We start from the raw sequence: 18,574 nt of genomic DNA on the forward strand, positions 1-18,574 counted from the left end.
TATGTGATCCATTAAACTCAGACTGTCAACCATAATCAGATTCATCCGAGCGATAATTCTCTCTAATCCCTGCAGGAACAACAATCTCAGGGATCCTTATTATCTTTTGTTTGGACTGTAAATTAGGTAGCAGAAAATATTTTGGGTACATATCCAACGCCGCCTCTAATCCCAGTGGTGTTGTCAGCAGCAGCTTTAAAAGCAGGACACATTTATGTTTGAGAGTTTATCACTCTGAAACCAGCTCTGAGGAGATCAGAAGCATGTTGTTTTTTTTTTTTGCAGAATCAGGGAGCTAATCTGGCTCAGAGCATGCTGGGTAGCTGGCCTACCTTCTTAGCGAATGTAGAGCCATGCTCAAAGTTGTTTTAGCTAACGCGGAGGATTAGCCTCGTCTGTTTGCTTGCACTTTGAAGTCCATGTGTTAGTGCAGCATCACGGGGCCTAAACATGCCCCTTTACTTTGGCTCGTCTCCCAGCTGAGATTCTAGCTTCTAAAGGTGTTTTTATGATCAGGTGATTAAAACATGGTTCAAACTGCCTCGGTAAAGAAGATGACCCTCTGTGTGATTAACAACACTCAGACAGCCACTTCACACTGAAGTGCTCATAGACAGAGCGCGTTCCCTGCCAGAGATTTAAAGTGTATTCCCCTTAATTGTAAAAAAGGAAATGATTATGGTGATTGCAGTGGAAGCACATGAACATTTCTGTGCATCTCATCCCCTCATGAGCCATTCATGCAGCCCGGAGAAATTACCTTCCATCTACGAGTGAGCAGATGCCCTCATGTTGGTGCCCGCTCCCTCAATGAAGCTTCAGTTGCTTCACCTTGATTTTACGAAGGTGAGTCAGCATGACTGTCTGCTGCAACTTACTCACAAACAATGAATAAACAACTGGTGTTAAAAGTTAAGCCAATGCGGAAGTGCAAAATCCCGCAGTTCATGAAGTGTCCACTTGAGGCTGTCTGCAGAAGCAACAGAAGTCAAAAGGGGAGTTTTGATTTTAAGAAGGATAAGAGTTATTCACATTTAGGCGTGTCTAATGTAACTGTTTGTCAGGAGGCTTAAAACCCGCCTCAGCTCTCAGCCAACAGATGGCTGATGTCACTCAGGCTTCGTCCGTTAATATTTACAGTGTATGGTGATAACAGATTCATTTTCAGGAGATGTCGAGAGATTAACTCGGGAAAATCAGCGTTGTTATCCAAAGACGATGACATAAATAAGTTGAGATCCCAAGAAAATAAAATGGAAATAACTTAAAACGGGAAATCTGAGTCAAAAAAAGTGTGTTGATTTATGTCACTCTAGGGCTTCCGTACTTTTGCACACGTTCATACTACTTGGATCTCTCAAACTGCCCTTTTTGCTGTTTAAACACATTATTTACTGTATATTTGAATGCATTTTTTAATCTGTGTTGATTGGTTTTTATGTCTGAAAGAGTGACACCATGACAAGTTAGCTGAATGTGTGACCTTCCTTTAAAGAAAAATTTGTGAAAGTCAGTTTTTTGGACCACTGCTTTTCAAGGGCAGATGTTTGATTCTTTGTGTTTATACAAACATGTTGAGACAAAAAGCTAGAGGGATTGTGCTGCTTGTGATGCAAATACTATTCATATTTTGTTTGTTCAAGTTCCTACATGTGGATGGCTGTGTGTGTGTGTGTGTGATTGTGTGTGTGTGTGTAAATCCTCCCCTCTTGCGCAGAATGAAGACCTCAAATGAAGCCTTTTGTGTGTAAAAAATGAGATATCTGGAAACAGCATTTCCAGCATGTCGACCGCCGTTGATGAGACTTCAAAGCCCCCTGCAGGTACAGATGGGTAACGTCACTCAGGCTTCATCCATCAATGTTTACAGTCTATGGTCAAAAGCAAGCGGCAATATTTGGTGTTAAAAAAATAAGCTGAATTGGAAGTCAAACAAAAACAAAAAACTGCAGTTCCTGGAGTGTGCACTTGAGGCTGTAACACCACTATGCATGTCTTTTTAAAAAACAAAGCCCTTGATAAATGCCTGATTAATACAGCTCCAAGAAAAAACAAAGCTCCCTGTCATCAAGATTAACTCTTAACGAAGCATTTAGTTTTATTTACTACAATTCTTTTACAAAAAACACCAACTGTATCATTATTTCTCTCGTTAATTTCATATGATATGTCATGTTTTCTCTCACTCACACACACAAGGTAGAAGGTTTGTAAGGATGATGAGAGTAAAGGATGAGTTGATGTGCTTGGCAAAGTTTTGTTTGGAAAGGCAGACTTTTTCAGATGGTTACTAAATAATTTGGGTTACTTGACTTTGGACATAAATATCAAACACTGCAGCTTATCAGGTGTCCTCCTTTCCCCATTGGCTGCTGAGCTTGACCCCATCCCCCTCTGGATCAATTTTGTTTAGACGTACAGGACTGACCGGCCTTGTTGTCGATAGTGTTCATGGACGGTGTGTATTAGCCTTCTAACCCACCCCTGATACTCATCCACAGTGATTTAGTGGAGCTGAGAACCATGAATTTACAGACAGGCAGTCGAGACGACGGGTGAGTGCTTTATGGTTTTGTTTATGGCGGCTGGTGGGACCTTAACCTGGCAGTGATGGCGGGAGGGGAGGGGGGGGGGGGGGTTGAGAGGGGGTGCAGTAGAGTGTGCAGTCAAATTGCATGCGTGTTTCTGATTTCTAAATAACCTCCAGTGTTTAAAAAATGAAGCCAATGTGTAAGTGCAAAAAACTGCAGTTCCTCATATGTCCACTTGAGGCTGGCTCCAAAAGATCCGGAAGTCCCATACACACCCCATATGAAAATACCTGTTTAGTCAGCTTAAAAATAACTTGAAAAGATTTTGGTCGGATTTGTAAATGTCTTTACCAGCACACACTGTACAAGGAGGGATTGATTTTAATAACTAACATGTTTTGATTTTTTGAAGAATACGAGCTAGCATAATTACAGGACCGTTTCAACTGCATGGAGCACAGAGTTACGGGTTGTTATGGGTTTGGAGATTTAAGACCTGCCTCAGCTCCAGCTCTATTCCTGTATTTGACTAAAATACAGAGACTTAAAACTAAAGGTGACTGGGTCTTTTCAGTCAGGGCCCCTCGACTTTGGAACGACCTCCCTGAGGAGATAAGACTCGCAGATTCCCACAATTCTTTTAAATCCCTTCTTAGAACGTACTTTTACAGACTTGCTTTTATGTGACGTCGTCTTCTTAATGTCTTTTCTTACTGGTTTTACTATTTTTATCTCCTTCTACTTCTTACTGTCCTTTTATTTATGGTCTTATCTCGTATTTATGCTCATATCTTAATCTCCTCGTGTTTTAACTTGGTAATTTCTTATCGTACTTACTTTGTCTATTTATGTTTCATATTTATATTTACTTTGTATTTTTATTAATATTATAGTTTTGGGTTTTTTGATCCTTTAACCACTTGTTTCTATTTATTTTACTGCTCTTACCTTCTTATTGCTGTTATCTTTTTATTTGCTTTTATCTCTTTTAGTTTCTCACATCTTTTTAAATCTTTGCTCCTCTTGGTCTCAGCTCGTGTTGTTGGGTTCTTGTGTTGCCTGGGTTCTTATGATGGTTCTTATGATGGTTCTTATAATGGTTCTTATGATGGTTCTTATGATGGTTCTTGTGATGGTCGGGTTATACATGTCTGGTTGTGTATCGTGCACTTTGGGTTCTTTTCTGTTGAATTGTATTTAATTATTTTTGGTATTTTGCATCTGTTATGTTCTTACTGTTGTTTATGTTTTTCTGTGTTTGGTTTAGTTTGCTTTGTTCTTGCTGTTTGTCAAAGCACTTTGTAAACCTGTGTTTTTAAAAGGTGCTATATAAATAAAGTTATTATTATTATTATAAAAGTTTAATAGATTCAGCATTTCTATTTTGGCCACCGCTATGGTTAGGCTTCCAAAACACCCATTCAGAAACGAATGGATGACGTCATTAAGGCTTTGTCCATTAATATTTATATCTATGGTATGAGTTCATTAAGTTTGGAAGAACATAACTCAGGGGGAGGGTTGGAAAGTATGGGTGTGGGATAAAAAAAAAAATGTATAGCAAGAGGGGGTACAGTACGCTCATCAAGTAAGTGCAGGAATATAAAAACTGCAGACTGAGGAAGAAGATACAGAATGTCCACAAACTTTCTCAAATGCCACAAATCGTTTGAATTCATCACAACGACAACGTTTTAACCCGAGGTCTTCTACAGTCACAAAGAAGTTTCATGTCAGTATCGCAATTAAAGATTTCTACAAAACCTAAAACTATCCATAAGATGATGGTGTTCAATAAGGTGAACCAAATTATATTCAACTGAGAGCGCTGTGAGCGAAACGACAAACTTCTGACACTGATGGGGTTTTTGGCCTTAGGACGTTTAACCCTGGAAACGATGAACTGCATTAATTTTCTGCTGTGGTTCAGTGGGTAGAGTCGGTCGTCTTTTAACCGGAAGGTTGGGGGTTTGATCCCCAGCTCCTGCAGCAACATGTCCAAAGTGTCCTTGGGCAAGACACTTAACCCCAAGCTGCTCCCACTGCTTCATCTGCAGTGTATGAATGTGTATGAATGGGATTAGTTACTTCTGATGGTCACTTTACTCAGCAGCCTCTGCCATCAGTGTGTGAATGTGTAGGTGTGACCTGCGGTGTAAAAGCGCTTTGAGTAGTCAGAAGACTGGAAAAGGGCTTTATAAGCTTAAGTCCATTCACCATTTTGTTTAGAAAATAGTTTAAAAAAAAACAATGTCAGTGGACAGACGCCCTTATAGCGGCGTCGCTGATTTGACTGATAGATGGGCGTACTGCAGCTGTTTACCAGTAAGCTTTAGGTCTCTCAACTCTGTCTCTCTGCCTGATTCTAAAGTGAATAAAATGTTGGTATAGTCAGAAATTTTAACACAGACAGTGTTGGGCTTCAAAAAGCCTCTTCAGAAACCAATGGGTGATGTCACTGAGAGTACGTCCATGTGCTATACGGCCTATAGTTACAGTGCTGTGTGGACTAAACCATAAAGTCAGTCTAAAAAGAAAAGTAGGAAAGTCAGGGACAAATCTCAAATGGAATCTCTCTTATTTTATTCACCTTCAGGGAACACATCGAGGTTGTAAATGAACAAGTGACAAAGCAGTTCTTGACTATACTCATCCCTCAACACAACTTTGTTAAGCTCACTATTCATCACTGGAAGCACCTCATAAAAGATGAGTCCAAATATCACCCAACAAAGGAGTGCTTCTAACAGAGTGCCGGTCAGATCATTAGCCTCCATTGATGTCCCCTTTAAAGGCATTACCCTTCATAAATGATAGCCCTGTCCATTAGTGACAGTGCATAAAATAAGCTGCTTGACTGCTGATGAGGACGCCTCGCTATCAACGGCCTCCGCTACTCTGAGACCCTGCGACTAAGAAGGACCATTCCCTATAGGAGAGAAAAGGCATTAAGGCGGGCATCCATTATCTTTCACTTGGTGCTAAAAAAGACAATAAAAACTCAATGAAATGTCTGAGAGAGCAAAACCTGCAGATTCAAAGCGTTAGATGGCGTTCTTGTTGGAGGTGAGAGACGGTTTTATGTGTTAGTGGTAGGGTTGTCTGTCACCAGATTTTCTAACTTAGATACCATTACAGCATCAATCCAACAATCACAATACCTATTTAGATACCATGGCAACAAAAATACAAGTCCTAGGCCCTAAATATCGGGTAGTTTCTTGAATTGAATAAACAATAATGCATGCAATCTGCTGCACGGTGTCAGAATTCAACAGATATGTAGTATGCATATTAAAGGTGCGATATAAATAAAGTTATTATAAGTTATTATTATGCAACATTGAGGTGACGTTTGTAAAAGTCTTATTAAATATAAATTCAAGAGAGATTTCCAAAGGACAGCTGGTTAAATCAGTCAGCTGGAATTATTAACCCAACACACAGATTGTGTCTGCAGGCTCTCACTGGATTAGTATCACCTGGAGACCTCTGATCTTTTGGAATAATTGTGGAGGACATCTGTGTTATCTTAATCCAGTGAAGACAATCAGTGATGTAAATTTTAAAAAGTAAAAATTCCAGAGCCGATTACCGACCATATTTAAGCAAACATGGACGTCCAAGGATTCCCAATCGGCATCTCAGTAATTTTGGGATGGTATTTATGTTTCTTTAAGAATAACAGAAATGACTGATCAAATCGACCTCTGTCGCAAGGATGATGTAATACAAATAGCTGTTCACTTCAATCTCACATTTGCCAAACAAAGTCTGAAGAAAGAGCTAAATTCCACCAGATCATCAACTTCAAAGTGCAAGTAAACAGAGGAGGCTAATCCTCCGCGTCAGCAACATTGATGTCAACTTTGACGGGAAGTCAGTCACCAAAACAACATTAAAACATCCGATTCATTTTCAGAATAAAAGGCTCCGTTGTGAAGGTTCAGAATAACGACCGTGTGTTTCTTTATGTTTTAAATGGTTTTATACGGTTTGATAACACATACATCGTACTACCTTTCAAATTAACACACCACATCCGTTAACATGAAGGAGGCGGGGTTTAGTGACCTATACTGCAGCCAGGCAGCAGGGGGAGCGCTTAACATTTTGGCTTCACTCCTAGGCAGCTGTTTTCTCCATCCATCTTTATATACAGTCTCAGGCTGGGCTGCTTTAAATGTTTTCTTGGGCAGGTCCTTCATCTCTTCCCGTCTAATGTCAATGGTGTTTACATTTAAGACGGGGGGAAAGGAGGGAAGCTGATTACAAAGATAAATTAAATATCACATTCCAGGTTTACAGCACAGCTTCCTGTTTCCCTGCTCTCATGGTATGCTTCCTACAGCATCTTTCTATGAAGCCAGAGAGAGCTTTCTTTTTTCTCTGTTTTTCTAAAACATCTCTTGTTGATTACCCTTCAGAGAAAATTGGACCAAATACAACTTTGAAATTACACTTCTATAAAAGCTTGAAAGTGTCTCATGCTGTAGCATCACTTTAGGACGAGTCTGCTAAATTACTGCGGTGTCGAGGGAGAAAGAGGACCAAAACAAACTCATCAGAAATGTCATTTGAATCCACTCGAAAAAGGGTTCCTCACATGGCTCCGGGGCTTGATAAAAGTTTGCCACCAAAAAGTTGAGTAAAACTTTTGTTGGAAAGGATTAGGCTTCTGTGTGCTTGAAGCTAAAACAACACATTCAAAAAGGGACAATTTCACTGACAGATTTCAGCAGCAGGCGGAGGCATCAGCTGTTTTATGAACGTGATTACTTCCCATTGCTGTCACTCGTGCTGTCACTGAGTTGTCAGTTTGAGGTTACTTTATCATGCACTTCAAAAACACAACATAATTAAATCTACTTCTGTGATAAGTTTTTAGTGAGTTACACTAACAGCAGCATGCTGATTACAAAAAGACATTTCTCCTCTTACCTCTGGCTGTTGAATAATGTCTGACTGCAGGATCAGTCCAGGGCTGTTTGTTATCTGCAGCTTAGCATCACCGCGCTGGACTGCTGACTCATTTCCTAATGTGAAAGCTATTGTCTCTAAGATGCTCTCACTTCCTTTCTTAAGTACAATTATAAATCTCTTGCTGTCAAACTGAGTGCTTCTACTTCTGTCCTCGACATCTAATGAATGTTTGGCGCTGACTCCGCTGTACTTAAGTTTCCCCTCTGAAGGAAACGTGTTAAATCCTTCATCATAAAGGTGAGAGGACGGCTGTTAGCAGAGTTCATCACAAATATCTTTACACACTTTTTTTACTCCACACCACAGACTGTAAATATTAATGGATGAAGCCTGGGTGATGTCATCCATCTGTTCCTGCAGGCGGCGCTGGAGGCTCATCGGCAGCCGCCGCCATGTTGGAAATGCTGTCTCATCCTAACCCCCAATCCCCCCACATACTCCACACGCCCTGCCCCACTGGATCCTTTTCTGGAAGGTGAGCGCTGCCATCCCGCGGGAATAAAGAGAAATACTAAAATACAACATGTTGCTTCGTCTTTCTGAAGATAATCTGTTTTTTGTTTGGTGCCTGTTTTGAGGTAATGTTGATAAATTGATGAAAAATACGCTAGGAAGTCCATATATTGTGTTTTATTTTGAAATTGACCGGACGCTCTGTGCGTTTCTTTGTCTGACTTCCTGTCCCGGTTGTCATATTCTGTCCAGCTTGACGCGTGCCTGCGGCGAACTCCATCAAAAAAATAGACTCCCAGAGTGTTTGAAACGGAGAAGAGCGTAGAGGCGCTGGTGGAACGCTACGGAGACTGACCGCGGCGCCCGCTGTGGAAATACAATGATTGACTAGAGTGGTAGTGAACTAAGGCGTAGTGCTCGGCGCTGATGGAGTATGTGGAAATTGGCGTGTCATTCCCCGCTCTCGCTCTCTCCCTGATTTCCAACCCTATTCACTGTCCTGTCTGCACAATAAAGGCAGAAAAAGCCCCAAAAAGAAATCTAGAAAAAGAAACAAAAAAAGGAACTAAGACGAGATAAAAGCGATAAAATAAAGAAAGACAAATACGGTTAAAGGGATGAAAGCATGAGTGAAGGGATTCAAGCAGTTAAACAGATAAAAGACTAGAATTAGTAAAAGCCGTAACAGTAATAAAAGGAAATAATAGCAATAAATGATAATATTAGAATTTGAGGGTAATAAATGAGTAAGAAGAATTCTTCAATATTAGACGAGATTAAAAAAGTAAAATGACGATGAAGAGGCAATAAGACGACGACATCACATAAAAGTCTATAAAGAAGAGATAAAAAAAAAGATGTCACCAGTTCTGCCGTATCTCCTCAGGCAGGTCGTTCTAAAGCCGACGGGCCTTTAGGTCAATACACACATTTCTCAAAATAAAAATGCTAATTCATGCCTTGAATCATGGAAGGAAGGATCAGCAGGCGAGTGTGAAAATGAAAAATAAAACTCATATAGGTGACTGTGGTCGCAGTGACACCACTTCAGGGACGGAGGGAGGACAGAAGGAGGCCGCTTATTGTCACACTTGTTCAGTATTCCTCTCCTCTCTCTCTCTGACTTTGTTCGCTCTCCCCCAGCTGCCCACAGGAGGCCTCCCGACAGAAATGAAGGGATTTCTATGCTAGTGGAGTTTTCTGTCATCAATCCTGTTTGCCATGCTTCAGTCCCTGCCTGTCTTCTTCCCCTCCCTCCCTCCCTCCCTCCATCTCTCCATCTCTCCATCCATCCTTCACTCCACTCTTTCACAGCCATCTCTCCCTTTTCCACCGTGCAGCTCGGTGAATTGATTGCATTGAGCTCATGGAGAAAGGCGTCCTCTGGGGACAGACACTGGAGCACCTCGCCGCCAGGCTTTCTGTTTTAATGAAAAGCTAGAGCCGCAGCAATCACCGTGCAGAGTGGCACACACACAAACTGACACACACATATGTTGCACACTGTGCAGCTAGCTAGCGGGCATATCCACGCTTATAATGACCTCTCCCACGTGGATTCCTGCTGGCTTTTAAAACAACTAGACTAACCACCGGGTTTACCTGCTGAATGCAGTTATCACAGCAGTCCCCGCTCCCATGGCAGAGTCGTTGTAGTGAATGTAGGTCCCTTGTGTTCACACATACAGACGTTCAGTTGTGTGTTACTGATGGGCTGATTGTTTTTTTCAGCGTCATGTTCTGATGTTTTTGCTAAGGCGTGCAGATGCTCTAACATGCCGCAGGGTCAGAGGAAATGGGAGAACCACAGAGGATCCTAATGTCTTACACGCTGCTGCCTCAGAGGAAATCAATATGAGGGATCGATCCCTGCTGGGGATGAAGGGCTGTGGGTCAAGCTAATGTGTGCTGTGTGCTCAGGATGATGCGTCTGCAGCGTGTGTGTGTGTGTGTGCTGACACACTGCATATAATTTAAGTGCTATGTCACTATGAGTACAACAGGTAGTCAATTTCACAGTTATATCAACAGGTAGGTTGTAAACACCACCATTACACCTGAAGCATTCTTCAGTATCTCATTAATATCGACTGTAATCTAAATTTTGACTCAGTTTTGTTAAACCTGATAACTCATTTTGTTGATGTTTTTTTCAATTAAGAAAACTCACAAAAATCGGGTAATTTTTATCCGTTAGTATAAATGCATTTATTAGATGTCTGTAATTCCCTGTTCTCTGATTTTTACACATCACAACATAAACAAACTCCAGCTGATCCAAAACGCCGCAGCCAGATTCATGACCAGGTCCAACAGGAGAACACATCACACCGGTTTTCAAGTCATGTCTCATGGCTCCCATTGCGTTTTAGAATGGATTTTAAAACTCTTGTGATCACTTTGAAAGCTTGTAGAGGGTCAGCTCGAGATAACATTGCTGACCTCCTGACCCCCCTACCAGCCCCCATGCAACCTGAGATCCTCGAGTAGGTCATTACTTACTATTCCATAAACACGTCTGTCTTTGGTGTTTCCAGGTTCTGATCTCTTCATGTCTTCTATCAGCTCTCTTATCGACGTCATCTTCTTTTAAAAAAACTTTCACCATGGAGCCTCTCCTCATTCCACTTGCATTCAAATTTTAAATACTATTTTGATTGTGTTTGATATCTTTGGAAAAACTGTATTCCCAATTTTTTTTCTCAACTATTGTAAAGGCAGAAGGCAGTCTGTATGGAACACACTTACAGCCCTAGGATTAGGAGAGGAAGGCAGATGCTCGCAGGTCGGGGGAGGCCGCAGAGAGAGCGTAAGGCGGGAGGAGACGAGCTGGAAACCAGGAGAAGATGGGCAGTGACTGGCCATCGTTGCACACACACTACCTGGAACATGTTGTGGTTTAGGGTCCAAACATCCAGTTAAAGTTGGTGACCACATGATGACAAATTCTCCTGGTTGAAAAGCTGCAGTCACAAGCGACGATAGGTGCAGACATTTCAATGTTTCCTATCGTAGCTTTAAAAAAGAGACAGAAAAGTCAGCACACAAACGTCCTTCAAGTTTCCTTTTCATCGGCGCTGATGAAGGCCTCGTGCTGAACGGCGTCCGTTGTTGTTTTGTTTCTGTTCTTACCCAGGTAAAGGAAACTTGAAGGACATTTAGTGCTCTGACTTTTCTCTACCTGACATATTTACTGTCGAGTGTGCTTCTTTTTTTTGCTGTTCCTAGAGTAGCTTCATCATGAGAGGTGAAACGTCTTCAAGATCTTCAACAGAGTCCAGTTACCTTTGGATCGAGTTTTGAATTAGCCATGACCTGCACGACTGAGCGACTACACAGACGTCTTCATCGTTACTCGTCGTCGTTGATTTGCCGTGCATGCGGTGCGATTTAAAATCCGTCTGTTTTTTTCCGGTCGAGCTGAAAGAAGTGTTTTTGGAGAATAAAAGGCTAACATTTAACAAAAGCTTCAGTCCACATGTTTTTGGATCACTACACACTCACTGCAGATGTCCCCATGCGGAGGGTAAGTCACTCGACTGGAATGCCTTTGTTTGTGCGTTTACACACTCTGTCTGCACACCTGTGCGCCTCATGCCTCAGCTGTGATTTGGACGCCAGACAGACGAACTTTTTTATTTTAGGTTTTTAGATTTTTCTTCTTTTTTTCCCCGTCATGCTGCTGAATCCGCTGATCAATAATCAAATTCTTTACCAGCGTGGCTGCTGCACGCTGGAGTAATTACCTCCTCCATTATCTCACCACAACTCTCATTATTCTGTAAGCAGCCTTCATTAGGAGCCACAGGCTGATACGCATGAGGGGACAGAGAGAAACACTCACACTGCAGACTGATAAGCATGCACAAACATGCTCTGCATAGTTTTTAAACTGAAACACAAACAGAGAGGCAGACCCATCACCTTCCTGCACTCCCCCCATCTCCACTTCCTCTCTCTCTTCCCAGTCAATCAGATAACCATTAGGCAGTATTGGTCCCAGGGGCGAGTCCCCTCACACACTGCACATCTGTGTGAGAGCATTTCCATTCAGCAGGGCGGCTCACCTCCTCGCCTCTCCGTGATAGCTGTCCAGCCCGGGGGGAAATAAAGACGGTCGCGGGCCAAATCAAATCCGCGGCACAGTTGTGTGTGTGGGGGGGGGGGGAGGGGGGGGGGGGGAAATCAGCATGTTGCTGGCCTGTTTACGCTCCTTCTGTTGCGCTTCTTGAGCCAGGCTGGGGGGGGGGGGGGGGGTTTAACGGTTTAATATTGCTAAGACCGCCATGGGCTGCAGGCTTGATTTCCACTGTGGGCAAGTGCCAGGGATGATCCTGGAAGATAATTTTAAAACAATAAATCCTGCAAACACAATGCAAAGTCACAGAATGTTTTGGTTCTTATACGTCGAGTTAACACAGCTCTCGAGTAGACGGAGCAACACCCAACCTTCAGCGAGGTGATCTGACACGACTACCACCCGACGTCCCTGACGCCCAGCCTCCACCATCGGACTGTCTCATCCTCACAACCACCGCCGTCCTCATTCATGCACGGTTAAATCAGTCTCAATATTCACAAATGCACACAGAAGGATTCACAAATGTTTTTCAATGCACACACACAAATATATTTCATTCTATATAAATGTAAAACTAATCCACAAATAAAAATAAGATTCACAAATGTATTTCTGATTCACACACAAATATTTACATGTTTGTATATATGTAATAGAAATCCACAAATATATAATATACATATAGATTTAAAAAAGACATTTGTATCTTGTTACATTTATATACAAACTGTTTAGTCTGCATTTACAAACTGTTTGTCATTTGTGAACCTCACTGCATTTGTGTGTGGATGCATTTTTTTCAGCAGGGAAATGTCTGCAGCCAATCAGATGTCTCCTATCCTATCCAGCCAATCACAGTAGTATAGATTCAAGGGGAACAACAGGATTGTGAGGAACACAAAGGAGAAATCCTTCCTGCATATTATCCCATTTGCTCTCCAGCGTCTCCAGATAACACTTGTTATGAATTGGTGCTTTACAGATAATGATTTATGAATTGACCTTTAGAGCGCACACCAGGGTTGTCATGACACCGGCGGCCGTATTCATAAAACTTCCTTGTACAGAGTTTCCCGTAGTGATGAAACTCTAAGAAAACTCTCAGAGTCATGACATTCTCTAAGATGTTAAAATTACTTCCTGTTAAAGATTTAAAGAGTGATAAGCGTTATTGACGAAAACATCTCAGCCCTTCAGAGAGCTCCTGAGGAGAGAAACTGTGAGGAGGACTATGAAGAGTTTCTCAAGCAGAGACAAGCAGAGAGTTCAAATCAAATTATTATCAACATTAAGATATTTGGCAACTGGAAAAAAGCACACTGCAGGATTGATGACTTGGGTAGGTTCCAGCAGATATCGATGAAGCTGAGCCATTATTACTCATTAAAATCAATAAGATCAACTACATTACATTTACCAGCATGGTTTAACTCTCTCATCAGGTCTACACTCCCTCCCCCCTCTACGCTCTGCCAATGAAAGGCGTCTGATCCAACCTTCACAACAGGGTCCTAAGTCTCTGACTAGACTCTTCTCCTCTGTCGCCCCCCGGTGGTGGAACGAACTTCCAAACTCCATTCGACCTGCAGAGTCCCTCTGCACCTTTAAGAAAAAGCTAAAGACCCAGCTCTTTCATGAATACCTACTAACTTAATGATGATGGTCTCCATATTATTGATGATGATGATGGTAATGACGATGGTTTTTGTTTGATAACAACGACTTATAAGATGGTTTCTATACTGATTAGAGCTCTCAAGAACTGCCCTCAATGTTGTGCTTTGCCTCTGGTCACTTCCTGTCAGCACCTGTGTGTCCAATCAGACTCAAAGCTGATCGTTTGCTCTTACTGACATTGTTCCCTTTTTTCTAGATCCTTGCTTGTGTTGTTCTTACTCTCTGATGTACGTCGCTTTGGATTAAAGGTGTCTGCTAAGTGAATTGTAGAATTGTAGAACAACAACTTTTATCATCATCTCTCCATGTCCACAGATCGCCCCCGACGCCTGTTTATAGCACAATGAAGATTGGCAGCGAGAACTAGGTACGGCTAGCCAGTTAGCCCGTCTTGGTACTGTTCATACAACAACTGAGGACTGGGACGCATGAAGCTAAGAGAAAAAAGAGAGAGTGACTTAACAAATAGCAGAGTGTACATCCATGCAGATATTCAGAACAGATTGTGACACAACTTGTATCTGTATCGTTATCATTGTCTCATGTTTAGCAGCTTCTTTTAAAACACCTGGTTTCAAAATATACCACACATCTTTAACAGTTGTAGTGCTTACAAGGCTAAAACACACACACACACACACACACACACACACACACACACACACACACAATGTCACTTTACTGTTTTTAGACATCACTATAAAGCCTTTTTCAGTGATTGTACCCTTGTTAGTTCTTTCAGCAAAGGCAGCAGTCATGCTGCATTAACATGAGGCACGGAGATAAAGGCCAGTGTGTGACAGCAGCTGGCAGGTCACTGAATTCAACGACCTTTGTAGATTAGACTGATGTGGCATCGTTTCCAGTTGTGTGGCGCCCTACTCGGCCAGTACAACTGCTGCTTATTGTTTTGAAAACGATTGTTAGATTGCATGGAAAACAGAATGAAGCGGTTTGTGTTTAAATATCTGTGCATTCATGCATTTCCGCCCCATGTTTGCCCTCACATCACCTCTCTCTCTCTTTAGCTTGTTGAGGCTGACGCGGTCTGACCCGAGAGAAAGAAATCACCGTCGTGTTCTTCATCATCTGCTGTCTCCTCGTCCCCTCTGCCTCGGCCCCTCAGCCGCTTGTTATACGACCGGCTATAAGCCCCAATGGCAGTTTGCTAATGGTGTCAGCGGACTTCAATTAGCTCCCTGCCACGCTCGATCGCACCGCCCTCTCTGCCGGAGAGAGGGGCTTTAAATTGTCTGAAACACCAGAGCCATTAAGTGTGAATGCTTAATGGAAGTTTAAACAGAGAGAAAAAGAGGAGCAGGCAGAGGGAAGTGAGGAAACATCAGGTGAGGGGGGCAGTTTCAGGCTTTGTTTTTTTCCCCCTGATGTTTCCTCTCTGCTAACTGGCTGAAGGTGATAAACACATTATGTCTGCAGAGGCTGTTTGTGGAAACACACTGCACATGACTTCACTTTCCAAAACAACAGGAGAAGCATTCATTCACATTATAATACACCCAGAGTCCAAGGGTCAACAGAAAGATAAGATGCTTTATACTAACAGAGCAGCAACCTCTGGTGTTGAAATGGAAACACATGCAGAAATGCAAAAAAAAAAAAAAAAACACAACATCCTCAAGTGGCCACTTCATGCTGCAGAAGCCTCCATATACACATCAAGGTCGCTTGTGTGTGTCTGTACACAAATCGACAGATAGCTAACAGACTTCAAGAGAAACCAGAGGCTGGAGTTCATTCAAAATGCTCTTTGCTGTTGTCCTCATTCTCATGCAGTGGTTCTCAACCGGTGGGTCGGGACCCAAAAGAGGGTCGCGGAGCCATTTTCAGTGGGTCGCAAATGCTGTCAAAAAGTCCATGAATCGGAACAGGTTTGTTTCATTCAGATTATTTCTTCTATTGCGCTTCTTAACGTCTGAGGTCCAAACTGCACAATTCGTCTTTAAATAAATCTGATTGGTTAAAAAAATATAAGAAATTTGGGTCGTGGTTTTTCATGAAGGAGTAGCTGGTGGGTCCTGAGGCTCGACCGGTTGAGAACCACTGAATTCAAGGATCAAATATTACATGTCCACATACATTTCTCAATGAGAGCCACATATTGGAGTATAAAGATTTGTAGCAGCTGTATGTAACATTTAAAGTCAAATCAAAAATATACACGGCCAAATACAAAATATTTACGATGTAAAAAGTGTACATTTTGCAATTAAAGCTAACAAATCACCACAACATAAAGCTAACGCTATCTTAAACATTACTTTTTTAGCCTGCAAATAATCATTAAAGGAAGAATATGTGATTTTTTTTGATCCAGCAGATGTCGCCCTTGAGCACCAGCAAAACAACTCACGCTGCATTGTTGTGTTAGCATGCTAATGCTAGCGCTCTTTAGCTAGCTCGTGGCTTCACACTGCATGTTATTCTTCTTTTCTCTAGTCCCTCAAGACGCAAGGGGATGAGCCGGCCGTCCCGTCCATGTAGTCACGCTGTAGATACAAATATATGAAGCAGTTCAAGAGAACGAACACAAAGAGCTGAACTTAAAAATAAATTCACATCAGATGCTTTCCAAGGCACAAACAAGGGAGGGAAAGAAAAATCTGCTCGAGCTGCAGGCCGACCCCATGGCAATAACTGAAGCCTCTCCGAATTAGATTCTCATAACTGTGAGTCACATGACTTAAACTGACCAATCAGAAAATATAGCGAAAAATTAAATTCTCTGAAATTAGCAGCAGGGGGAACAGAAACAAATGAGTTGAAACGGTGCCACTTCACAAGAAAGTGTGAAGGTTTAGGCTTTCCTGAAACTCAGGATGAAAAGGTTCAAAAGGTTTATTGCAGGCTATGAATGCAAACATGGGTAAACAGTCTTTGTTTTGCTGAAGGTAATCCAAAGAGGATATCCAAGTTCCTGCAAGTGGTGACTTGAATCGTAATGGCGGTGAGGCTGCCGGCGTTCAGGAGCGCTGGGTCAATCGGAGCAATACACTGGAAGAGGAAAAGGAAATAGAACAATAGTCTGCTGCTGTGAATGAAGGAACCAGCACTCAGGAATGCCACACAACCTCTGAAACCAGAAACACGGGAAAAACAGATCCAAAAAACACAATACAAACCCAAACCTGAGAAGACGAGGGATTAAGAAAAACATCCCACTCAAAAATAACAAAATAAACAAAGGCTGTGTACACACTGTACAGGGGATGGGTTTTTAATCACTCACTCATTTTTATTTTATTAAGCTCAAGAATTAGTAACACATTTAGATAATTAGGGGCGTGGCAGACTCGATTGACAGTCGGGCGCATTGTAACAGTTTCCCACAAGGCTTAAGGCCCGCCTCTGCTCCACCTCCATGCCTATCTCAAGACTCATCAAAAGTGAGGTTGAGAAAGTATTTCCAGTTAGTCGAGCGCCATCATTGGGTTTCATAATTCCTCTTCAGAAACCAATGGAAGACTTCACTGAGACCATGTCCATGCTCATACAGCCCAACAACGGTGGTCACCGTACCACTCAAATGCCACGCCCCCCATTTGTGCAAATGTAACCCAAACTCTAACCCTTACTATAAACAAATGGATGAGTTTTACCAAAAGTCACCATGGACAATGTTTACGGATCAAGAAATTAGCTATCGAGACCAAAACCAGGCTGTTAACATGTTTATTTCTGCTGTTGAAAATAGGACCTGGTGGGGATTTGTTTGCTTTTTGAGCCAGCCTCTAGTGGACACTTGAGGAACTGCAGTTTTTTGGCAGTTCGTCGAGTGTTCAGCCTGTCGTTAGGTTCACTGAAAGTTAGACTGAGACAGGATTCCCAACATGGCAGCTGCTGCTGATGAGCCTCCGGAACACCCTGCAGGAACAGACGTCTGTTAATATTTAAAGTGTATGCATAAAATCACACTTCCTCATGGCTGATTTAAAATGTTTTTAAACACAAGTAGAGAAGTGAATGTTGAAGCTTCATTTAAAGTCGTCTGATTTATCACAAAATAGACGTAACAGCTCAGCATTTGTTCTGTCATCCTTTTTGGACTGAGGCAGTTTGAGAAAGATGTCACAATACAAGTTTTGCAGAAGAAAATTAGCTCCATTGTTTCTTTGCATTTGTAGAAAAGATAAAGGGGTCTTTATCTGTTGTTGAATCTTCCCTCTCACTGTGCGTTTTAGTTTCTGAATTAGTCGCCGTGGTCTGTAGTGACTCCATGTTTGAATAAAAAGTGTTATCGATCTGCGTTTCTGAAAGAGAATAACGTGCCAGAAAACCTTTTTTTTCATTTTGTGCTAAAAAAACTGCTTCAATTCAGACCCAGTCATGGTTTGTGAGACACACAATTCAAGCGGCCAGAGAAGGAGAGGAAAGCTGTTGGCCAGGAAACACGCATTAGCTTTTATAGGGCAGCAGGTGGTATTTTTCCACACTTGAGAATTTTCACACAAAAAGCCAAAGCCTATGTGTGGGGACAGCGGCAGAGTGTGGATATTGAGTATTTCTGTAGCAGAATAAAGAGCAGAGGGAGGAAAGTTTGCGTGACGACACCCCCTCTAGGCTCAGACAGAGTGGGCACTTTTTCTCCCTAAGCATGTGAGGCTTTCAATTTCGGAAACGAAAAGAGAATTTTCTTCTCATCTCATCAAACAAGCCAGAGGCGCAAAACATCTTCCCACATGTGCTCAAGTACAATCTCTCTTTGCCAGGAGAGATATTTAGGCATAAAGCTGCCAGTTTGGCGGATCAACCGTTGGCAGATCTGGGTTGTCTAGACACAGCAGGTGTCTGGAAATAGAATCCATTTATTTCTATCTCCAAAGCTCCTCAT

The 18,574-nt window shown here is 42.1% G+C and overlaps 1 long non-coding RNA gene across 1 annotated transcript; it reads left to right on the plus strand.

The window, feature by feature from the left end:
* The first annotated feature begins 1,451 nt into the window (after positions 1 to 1,451).
* Positions 1,452 to 11,410, plus strand: LOC114921286 (uncharacterized). Its single transcript, XR_010667035.1, has 3 exons — positions 1,452 to 2,555; positions 7,821 to 7,989; positions 10,685 to 11,410. It is a non-coding gene; the product is annotated as an uncharacterized lncRNA (long non-coding RNA).
* Positions 11,411 to 18,574: the final 7,164 nt, after the last annotated feature.

This window comes from Labrus bergylta, chromosome 1 (genome assembly GCF_963930695.1).
Source record: "Labrus bergylta chromosome 1, fLabBer1.1, whole genome shotgun sequence".
Classification (NCBI taxonomy): Eukaryota; Metazoa; Chordata; class Actinopteri; order Labriformes; family Labridae; genus Labrus; species Labrus bergylta.